Source organism: Tiliqua scincoides, chromosome 14, assembly GCF_035046505.1.
Source record: "Tiliqua scincoides isolate rTilSci1 chromosome 14, rTilSci1.hap2, whole genome shotgun sequence".
Classification (NCBI taxonomy): Eukaryota; Metazoa; Chordata; class Lepidosauria; order Squamata; family Scincidae; genus Tiliqua; species Tiliqua scincoides.
In genome coordinates this window covers 112,501-122,500 of record NC_089834.1, presented here as the reverse complement: position 1 = coordinate 122,500, position 10,000 = coordinate 112,501, and the positions used below count along the sequence as shown (strand labels likewise).

The following is a 10,000-nucleotide window of genomic DNA, read 5'->3' as shown; positions in this document are numbered from 1 at the left end:
CCTCTCTGAGCCTCTGTGAGTATCCCAGGGAGGTGGGGCAGTGTGATGGAGGGGGGCAGCAGTGTGTCAAGGGGGTGGCATGTTGCACACCTGCCCTGTGGCACAACGGGGCAGCTCCTTTATGCGCAACCTCCTGATTTTAGAAACGCGCTGTGTCAGAAGGCCAGATGCAAGGGAGGGCACCAGGATGAGGGTCTCTAGTTATCTGGGGTGCTCCTGGGGCATTTGGTGGGCCGCTGCGAGATACAGGAAGCTGGACTAGATGGGCCTATGGCCTGATCCAGTGGGGCTGTTCTTATGTTCTTATGCAGCAACTTCCCCTGAACATTGAGAACCACTGGTCTAAGCCATCGTCTTTTCCAAGGGCTGTGCGAGCATCAATAGACAGGTCATGTCATGTTAATCCTATCCAAAATTACCTGGGAGTAAGTCCTGTTTAAACACAGTGAGATATGCTTCTGAATCAACATGCATAGGTCAGCACTCTAATATACCTTTGAGGCTTATTTGGGATATTTTTAATCCCTTTTTTTCCTATTTTTAGTCACTTGTTTTAAGCGATTGCAACCCGCCGAGAGAACTTGGGATGAAACGAGCTCTCTTTTTAAATGAAGAATAATGAGTTTGAACGACGAAATAAATGGGGAGGAGAACACCCAAATGAAGATGTGTTTTAATATTGATTTTGGGGGGGGGGTGATCATCTGAATGCGATGTGGGTTTGCAGGTGTGGCTATGGTGGCAGCTTTCTGCACTTGCAAATATAGCACTCCACCAGGGACCTCCAGCAAAAGGCGCACACCCTGTTTTGCATGGCAGCTTTGCATTCGAGCAAAACCTCCCACCCTAAAGGGAAAATCTGGAGGATTTCGCTTTATTAAACGAGGGATTTAGGTCAACATGAGTCAAATACCTAATTCCCAAATCTTCCAATCCGCTTGCCGGACATTTGCTTTTAAATGGCATTTCAGTCTTCAGTCCTATTTTAGAGATGGCAAGCCATCTGCAGTCCTGAGGAGCTCTCCAATCCAGGCCTTAAAAAGAAGGGGGTCTAGACCAGCCATTCTCAACTGTTTCTTTTTTTTTTTTTTTTACTATGAACAACTATGAACAGACAAACATAAAATCCTGTTCTTACAGCAGGGTTCCCAAACGTTTTTAGCGCCAGGACCCACTATTTAAAACAACACTCTATTGGGACCCACCTAGGTTTACCAGACTTTTTAAAAACGGTGATCTAGAAAGATATATTTTATTAATTTATTTATATTTAATCTTAAATATTAACCACAAAAAGACCCTCAAACTTCATCTCACTATATTTACACAGGCTTGCAGAGTTCAGCTCTTCTCAGGGCAGTTAGCAGATACTTGCGAACTGCAGGAGCTGAGCTCTTTGCTGGGGAATTAGCAGCTATGGTATCTGATTTTTGAATTGCTTCAGGGCTTGAGGCAATTAGTTATCTAATCTTTTCATCAACCTATGGCGATCCACCAAAACTCAGGTCGTGACCCACCAGTGGGTCCCAACCCACAGTTTGGGAACCACTGTTTACAATGTTGGGTCTGTGGCCTCCTTCAAATGGGCCAGGGCTCCCCAGGGGGGGCCATATGGCTCCCGTTGAGAATGGCTGGTCTAGATGTCTCCATTTAGGAGCATTAGTAAGCCAAAGACCCTTTTCCCTGAAGCAAAACCCATCAACCCTTCTAGTTTGCTGCTGAGAAGAAAATAGGAGCAGAGGCAGAAAGAAGGTTTCAAAGAAAAAAAAAAATCCTGTATTCACAGTAATGCACAGGTCCTAAATTTTTGGAATAGAGAATCCTAGAAGCGATCCCCTTTTGCATGGGTGTGTAAGACCTCATGGCGTGGTGGAGACTCTGTACAGTTGGTCAGAGTTCATGGGGAGAGAGCTGCATGTTGAGAGGTCAGGAAGGGGTGGAAGAAGGCCAGGTGGAGACACACTCCCACAGATCAAAGGTGACAAAGGGCCCAATCCTATCCCTTCTGCCACGCAGGCAGCACCAAAATGGCAACAGCTGTATCCTATGATGGGAAGCAGTCCAGGAGATTTGCCCTGGGAACAATGAATTCCCATGGTGAGTATAAGATTAGGCTGAAAATAGAGGTCTGAGACAGGCAGCCTCTTACTCCTTTGAAGAGTATACTGCCCCTTGGGACCCTGCAAGCAGCATTTTACTGTACCTATTTTCCAATATGATCCACCGCCGTTGGCAACTTCAGTCCTGAAAGACTCTGGTATCGCGCTCTGAAAGGTGGTTCTGGAACAGCGTCTAGTGTGGCTGAAAAGGCCGATTCGGGAGTGACAATCCCTTCCACACCGGGAGCAAGTGCAGTCTGTCCCTGGTCTGTCTCCCTGGCTGTGGGCCTTCCTTCTTTGCCTCTTAGCCTCAGAATGTTGGCCAAGTGTCTCTTCAAACTGGGAAAGGCCATGCTGCACAGCCTGCCTCCAAGCGGGCCGCTCAGAGGCCAGGGTTTCCCACCTGTTGAGGCCTTCAGATCCCTCTTGCAGATGTCCTTGTATCGCAGCTGTGGTCTACCTGTAGGGCGCTCTTTCCTTGCACAAGTTCTCCATACAGGAGATCCTTTGGGATCTGGCCATCATCCATTCTCACGACATGACTGAGCCAACGCAGGCGTCTCTGTTTCAGCAGTGCATACATGCTAGGGATTCCAGCTCGTTCCAGGACTGTGTTTTTGGAACTTTGTCCTGCCAGATGATGCTGAGAATGCGTCGGAGGCAGCGCATGTGGAAAGCGTTCAGTTTCCTCTCCTGTTGTGAGCAAAGAGTCCACGACTCGCTGCAGTACGGAAGTGTACTCAGGACACAAGCTCTGTAGACCTGGATCTTGGTATTTGGGGAGGTATATATAATTCCTCCCTTCTTTTGTCCTCACATCAGCCCTGTGGGGTAGGTGAGGCTGAGAGAGAATGACTGACCCAAGATCACCCAGGAAGCTTCCTGGCTAAGCAGGGATTTGAACCTGGATCTTCAGGTCTAACCCCCGAACCACTTCATCAGCCTGCCCATCCTTACACAGTATATAAATTCTGCAATAAATAAATATTGGACCTCTCAGCTGTTGCTTTCTGCCAGCCTCATGAAATGGCTTTGTCCAGAGAAAAGTTTGGACTTTTCCTCATGGACACACTTTCTGTTTTTTATACTGTGAGTTTTGTGGATATTAGCTGCCTTGTCCAGACTTTGAGTGGAAGGGATAAAATCCTTGAAATATGAATGCACTGGTTTTCACCCGAGGAGAGGGAAAATGGCAGGTGTTCACTGCATTTCGACCCAGCACAGGATTAAAAGCCTTGGACCCCAGCCTCAAAAACAGTGCCAGCATCAAGTTACTGTGGAATATGGACTCAAGGGGGCATCTGGACCAGGGGTAGGGCAGCCCAGAACACCACCAGATGCCATCATCCCCCCCAACAAAGTTCCCAACAGTGGTTATGGGCTCAGATTGTACAGTAAGAAGACCTAACTTTATACGTCTTCTACATTTAAAAATGGGCTATGTCAGAATGCCAGATGCAAGGGAGGGCACCAGGATGCAGGTGTCTTCTGGTCTTGTGTGCTCCCTGGGGCATTTGGTGGGCCTCTGTGAGATTTGTCATGTTGTGAGAATGGATGATGGCCGGATCCCAAAGGAACTCCTCTATGGAGAACTCGTGCAGGGAAAGCGCCCTACAGGTAGACCACAGCTGCGATACAAGGACATCTGCAAGAGGGATCTGAAGGCCTTAGGGATGGACCTCAACAGGTGGGAAACCCTGGCCTCTGAGCGGCCCGTTTGGAGGCAGGCTGTGCAGCATGGCCTTTCCCAGTTTGAAGAGACACTTGGCAACAGTCTGAGGCAGAGAGGCAAAGTAGGAAGGCCCATAGCCAGGGAGACAGACCAGGGACAGACTGCACTTGCTCCCAGCGTGGAAGGGATTGTCACTCCCGAATCGGCCTTTTCAGCCACACTAGACGCTGTTCCAGAACCACCTTTCAGAGCGCGATACCAGAGCCTTTCGAGACTGAAGGTTGCCAACAACAATGTGAGATACAGGAAGCTGGACTAGATGGGCCTTTGGCCTGATCCAACGGGGATATTCTTATGTTTATGTTCTAGCTTTAACCCGATTTGGTCAATTTGGTGCAATTGGGCCCCATGGGGGGCACACTGTGGTGGAGGGTGGGTCATCTGCAGCCGTCCCTTTGCGTGCCGCCACCACACCCTGTGGCAAGGAGTTCCACAGACTCATGGCACGCTGGAGAAAGAAATATTTTCTTTGGTCCTAAGATCTTAAAACGGCAACTAGATCCTAAAACAGCATTGATCTCACTACAAGCCTTGAGACTCAACTTCCCCAGGAGAGGAAGAACTGAATGCCTTCTCTCCCCCCCCCCCTTCCTGGCCAGAAGCATCACCACCACTTCCACTAAAACAGCCATTCTCCAGAAAGAATAACAGCTTATCTTGTAATTCCATTTTATTATAAAAATGGCTTGTGACGGCATACAATGGGGAGTGGATGGTCTGCTGAGTGTGTGTGTGTGTGTGTGTGTGTGTGTGTGGTGTGTGTGTGTGTGTGGTGTGTGTGTGTTCCCCCCCCCCCACTTTATTATATCCCGTTGCCGGCTCATCTGTTTAATGCTTTATGAAATCAGCTGGATTCAGGAAACTAATTGGCCTGGTGACATGGTGTTTGCAGCTCCGCTCGTAAAACTGTATGATTTTGGCATTTGCAAGAATAACATAAATCCCTCTACACATTTCATCCTAAAGGCCTGTGAAATCTGCTTGCCGTGGTATTTTTCTATTTTTATTTTTTTTTTAATCTTGGCGGATTAGGGCCTTATCAGCCAACGTTGCTATCATGTGAATGGAGATAAGGTACAGCTAATCCTTCCCTTCTGCTCCCTGACACACAGTATCAGGCCGCACCGAATAGGAAGCCTAGAAGCAAAGATAAATCATCAGCGTTGGGGCAGGGAGTGGAGGGAGGGATGACTCAATAGGAATACATTAAAGAGTCATTCGGTGCCGCCAATCAAAGGGAGAACTGTTGTTCTTGTCATTTTCTACGGCAGACATTGTGCGGCAGGTATTAAGCGGTGCGTCGTCAGAAAGGTGCTTGTTTGAGGCAAAATGTATCCACTCCACATGGGAGTTGAAGAAAGTTAGCGCAGGACCAGCTCTCACCGGAGTTCCCTATACTGCCTCCGTACCAGGCACCAGATCATATCAAAACCTGGGCAAGGAAAACGACTGAGAACACAGGAAGTGTGGCAAGATGGCATTCCCGGCAATCCAATGGAGGACAATAGTCACATTGGGCCCTGGTCCTCGAAGCATCTGTGAGACCTTTGGGCCTCATCCCTCCTGCACCCCCTAAATCAGGGGCAGGAGGTCTGGCTCAGTTGGTCGAGCTGCCGCCTTGTATGCCTGAAGATCTGAGGCTGCCAGTTCAAAACAACCGGAAGTACCCGAGAACTGAGGACATGCTGATATACTGATGAGCTGACCCTCGGTGGCAAAGAGGAGTTGCCGTCAAGTGGGAGGCGAAGGGCAGAGAGAGGCCAGACCTGGATCTGGACCAGGACCCCACTCGACCAAGTCTCCTGACGTGGCCGAACTCCAAGCCAGCATGCTTTTCCACAGGGGTGGTAGCAGCAACTGTTACCCTGCATGTGCCTGATCTTGTCTGATCTCGGAAGCTAAGCAGGGTCAGGCCTGGTTAGTACTTGGATGGGAGACCGCCTGGGAATACCGGATGCTGTAGGCTTCTACCATAGTCTTTCGAGACGGAAGGTTGCCAACCATCTCCCTATACTGAACACTATCTCCCGATCTTGTCTGATCTCGGAAGCTAAGCAGGGTCAGGCCTGGTCAGTACTTGGATGGGAGACCGCCTGGGAATACCGGTGCTGTAGGCTTATACCATAGTCTTTCAAGACTGAAGGTTGCCAACCATTGGTAGTAGTGACAAGCGGCCTCTCTGTCTCACCAGTGGGGCCAGCCCAAAGGAGGCAAGAGTTGCAGAAGCCTCGCCTCTTCCTCCTTGATAGTGTTGGGTTGGTCTCACTGTGAGCAAGGAAGAAGCCCAGTTGGGCAACTGATGTCTGGGGCAAGGGAGCAGTGCCACCCTTGCAGGGACCAGAGAAGCAGAGGTGGTGAGTGCTCACAGGATCAGGGACCTTGAAGGCTGTCAGGCCAGGCTTATGTAGCCCATAGAGATGACAAGTGGAACAAGGTGGTGGAGATGTTCCATATAACCTCAGGCTAGCAGGGATGAGGGCAGTCTGGAAGAGGCTGGCTAGCAGGTAGGATACTGGCCAGCCAGTGATCCTGAAATGCTGGCAGGGATGGAACCCCTCCTATTTCTGAGGTTACTGGACCCCTTGACAAGGAGCCTGGAGGGAACCTGGCTGCAACCTTCTCTGGCTCCGGCAGCAACTTCTCACAACGCCCCGATATTGGTCGCCCTGGGGGGCAGCCGTTGCTCCCCCGTCAGTGCCAACAGTGGGCTTGTAGGCACAGTACCTGCTCCTGCCCAAATGAACTGAGATCAGGCAGATGTAAGAGGTTGGTTGAAAGAACCTGACCAATCAAGAACATAAGAACATAAGAAGAGCCCCACTGGATCAGGCCATAGGCCCCTCTAGTCCAGCTTCCTGTATCTCACAGCGACCCCACCAAATGCCCCAGGGAGCACACCAGATAACAAGAGACCTGCAAGGCTTCCTGGGAATTGTAGTTAAGAACATAAGAACAGCCCCACTGGATCAGGCCATAGGCCCCTCTAGTCCAGCTTCCTGTATCTCACGGTTGCCCACCAAATGCCCAGGGAGCACACCAGATAACAAGAAGACATGCAAGGCATTCTGGGAATTGTAGTTAAGAACATAAGAACAGCCCACTGGATCAGGCCATAGGCCCCTCTAGTCCAGCTTCCTGTATCTCACAGCAGCCCTCCAAATGCCCCAGGGAGCACACCAGATAACAAGAGACCTCATCCTGGTGCCCTCCCTTGCATCTGGCATTCTGACATAGCCCATTTCTAAAATCAGGAGGTTGCGCATACACATCATGGCTTGTACCCCGTAATGGATTTTTCCTCCAGAAACTTGTCCAATCCCCTTTAAAGGCGTCTAGGCTAGACGCCAGCACCACATCCTGTGGCAAGGAGTTCCACAGACTGACCACACGCTGAGTAAAGAAATATTTTCTTTTGTCTGTTCTAACCCGCCCAACACTCCATTTTAGTGGATGTCCCCTGGTTCTGGTGTTATGTGAGAGTGTAAAGAGCATCTCTCTATCCACTCTGTCAATCCCCTGCATAATTTTGTATGTCTCAATCATGTCCCCCCTCAGGCGTCTCTTTTCTAGGCTGAAGAGGCCCAAACGCCGTAGCCTTTCCTCATAAGGAAGGTGCCCCAGCCCTGTAATCATCTTAGTCGCTCTCTTTTGCATCTTTTCCATTTCCGTTATGTCTTTTTTGAGATGCGGCGACCAGAACTGGACACAATACTCCAGGTGTGGCCTTACCATAGATTTGTACAATGGCATTATAATATTAGCCGTTTTGTTCTCAATACCCTTCCTAATGATCCCAAGCATAGAACAAGAACATTGGGGAAGAGGGAGATACAGGGTAAGAAAAAGATTCTATGGTCAGGGGGCTTCGGCAGTGGAATGGCTTGCTGAAGGAGATGGTGGACTGTCCCTCACTGGAGGTCTTCAAGCAGAGGCTCAACAGAAACCTGCTGGAGATCCACTAGGAGGATTTGCTGCTATAGGCGGGGGGATGTGAACCCCCTGATAAATTTCACCTGCCCTATAGAAACATATTTAGCTTTCCTCAAATAGTTCCATTCATTTTGCCTGCACAAAGGTTTTCACTGCCAGCTCTGGACTCCCAAGAAGATTACACATAGCCCAGTCTAAACACCTGCCCTGACCATCTTTTGTAGATCTCCGAAAGGAACAGGTGGAACACCCCTTTGAAATCGATCTGACAGTCGCTTTTTGTCCTTCTCCAGAAGTCCCTTGGACGTTTCACCCTAAGAGAGGAAGACTTGAATTCCATATTGTGTTTTAAGCGGAATTCAGCGGCAACACAAAATTTTGCCGGATTTTCGGGCCGATTACAACGGCTTTTGAATGCGACGGGAATGAGATGAGCTTTTGCGCCACCAGAAATCATGCTTCAATCATCTGGGCTTCCAAATCTCTGCAAAATCCACCTGCCTCCAGCCTTTCGTTCAATTGCATTGAGAGTCCCCATTTCCGAGCCTCAAATGGGCGTTTAAAAGAATACCTGCAGAGAGCTGGAAGTTGGGGGGGAGGGGCGAAGAGCGAAAGACGTTGGTTATATTATCTACAGAAAATGAAAGAATCGGGGGGGGGGAGAGAGAAAATGGCTAAGCCTAGATAATTGATGACTTTGCTGAACACGCAAAAATGAAATTCAAATAGATGAAAAGAAAATGATACTATTATGTTTCGCTGGATACTATTTCACAGATGGTAACTTTTTTCCTAATTAAATGTTATGATGAAGGATCGAACAGCTGAGATGGCCTGTTTAATTCACACAGGATGCGTCCATGCAGATTCGAGGAGAGATTTCCGTCGTCGCCGCTAAGCGCCAGTAGCTTCCTGTGGAATTTCGTGGGTCGGCAGGAACGATCACATTTGGGTCAAAATTTCACCAGAGCCAAGCTCTACAAGAAGGTTCTGTAACTAGGAGAACACCAGCTTTGCATGCTCCATGCCAGGGAAGCAGAGGGTTGGGGAGAGGATGGGGTAAAATGGGATGGGGGGGAGGCAGGGTGGGGGAAGATTGGGGGCAGATCAGGCCCAGGATGAGTGTGACGCCCAGATCAGGCCCAGGAGGCAGATCAGTGACGCCGGTGTGCGCTGTATCCTATCCCCCTTCCAGGGCAAGATCCACCAACACATCCACTCAGACCTCTGCCAGAGATTCAGCAGGTGCAGGTTCAACTAGACCCGGCTTTTGCCAGGAGACTTCCAGCCTGCCAAATTCCCCCACTGTGCGCAGCACAAGCAGCTGTGATGACCATATGTCGGTGCGGCAGAATTTTGTTAGGATTGGGCTGTCCAAAGGTTCAAAAAAATCTCAGGAATATCCCCACTTGCAAGCCTGGAGAGAAGCCACCAACTCAGCATGACTGGACTAGACGGACCAAGGGTCTGACTCAATTTCAGGCAGCTTGAGAGATGCTCATAATAGCTCATTCAGAGCATGGCTTTTGGAAGCTAAGCAGGGTCAGGCCTGGTTAGTACTTGGATGGGAGACCGCCTGGGAATACCGGGTGCTGTAGGCTTCTACCATAGTCTTTCGAGACTGAAGGTTGCCAACCGTCTCCCTATACTGAACACTATCTCCCGATCTTGTCTGACCTCAGAAGCTAAGCAGGGTCAGGCCTGGTTAGTACTTGGATGGGAGACCGCCTGGGAATACCAGGTGCTGTAGGCTTATACCATAGTCTTTCCAGACTGAAGGTTGCCAACCATTCCAGCTCTGTAGCTCCGAACCAGAGCATCAGATGCATCCCAGGGAAAGTCAGTGAGAGTCTCTCCAAGCTAGAGTCAAAGCTCACCTGTGCTATAGTTACAGAACACAGCCCTGGTCTCAGAGGTGGGTGGGCTGGCCAGCTAACTGTTTCACAGTGGGAGCTATTGTTTGAGTCCAGCTTCCCATATCTCACACTAGCCCACCAGATGCCCCGGGGAGCGCAGAAGACAACAAGACGCCTATATCCTGTTGCCACTCCTTTGCATTCAGTCAACTTTTCGAACCAGGAGGTTGCATATACCCATGGCTTACAACCTGTGATGGACTTGTCCTCCATCAATCTGTACAACCTCCTTTTAAGGAGGAAGTGAGGGGTTTGCTGGGAATTCTCAGCATGTACCTGCACTTTTGGTTTGATTTACAGGGACCTCGAGGAAGGAATGAGGT

At 49.5% G+C, this 10,000-nt stretch overlaps 2 pseudogenes; both read left to right on the top strand.

The window, feature by feature from the left end:
* The first annotated feature begins 5,677 nt into the window (after window positions 1-5,677).
* On the top strand, window positions 5,678-5,797 carry LOC136634935 (5S ribosomal RNA; annotated as a pseudogene).
* A 3,594-nt stretch (window positions 5,798-9,391) lies between these two features.
* On the top strand, window positions 9,392-9,514 carry LOC136634922 (5S ribosomal RNA; annotated as a pseudogene).
* The last annotated feature ends 486 nt before the right edge of the window (window positions 9,515-10,000 follow it).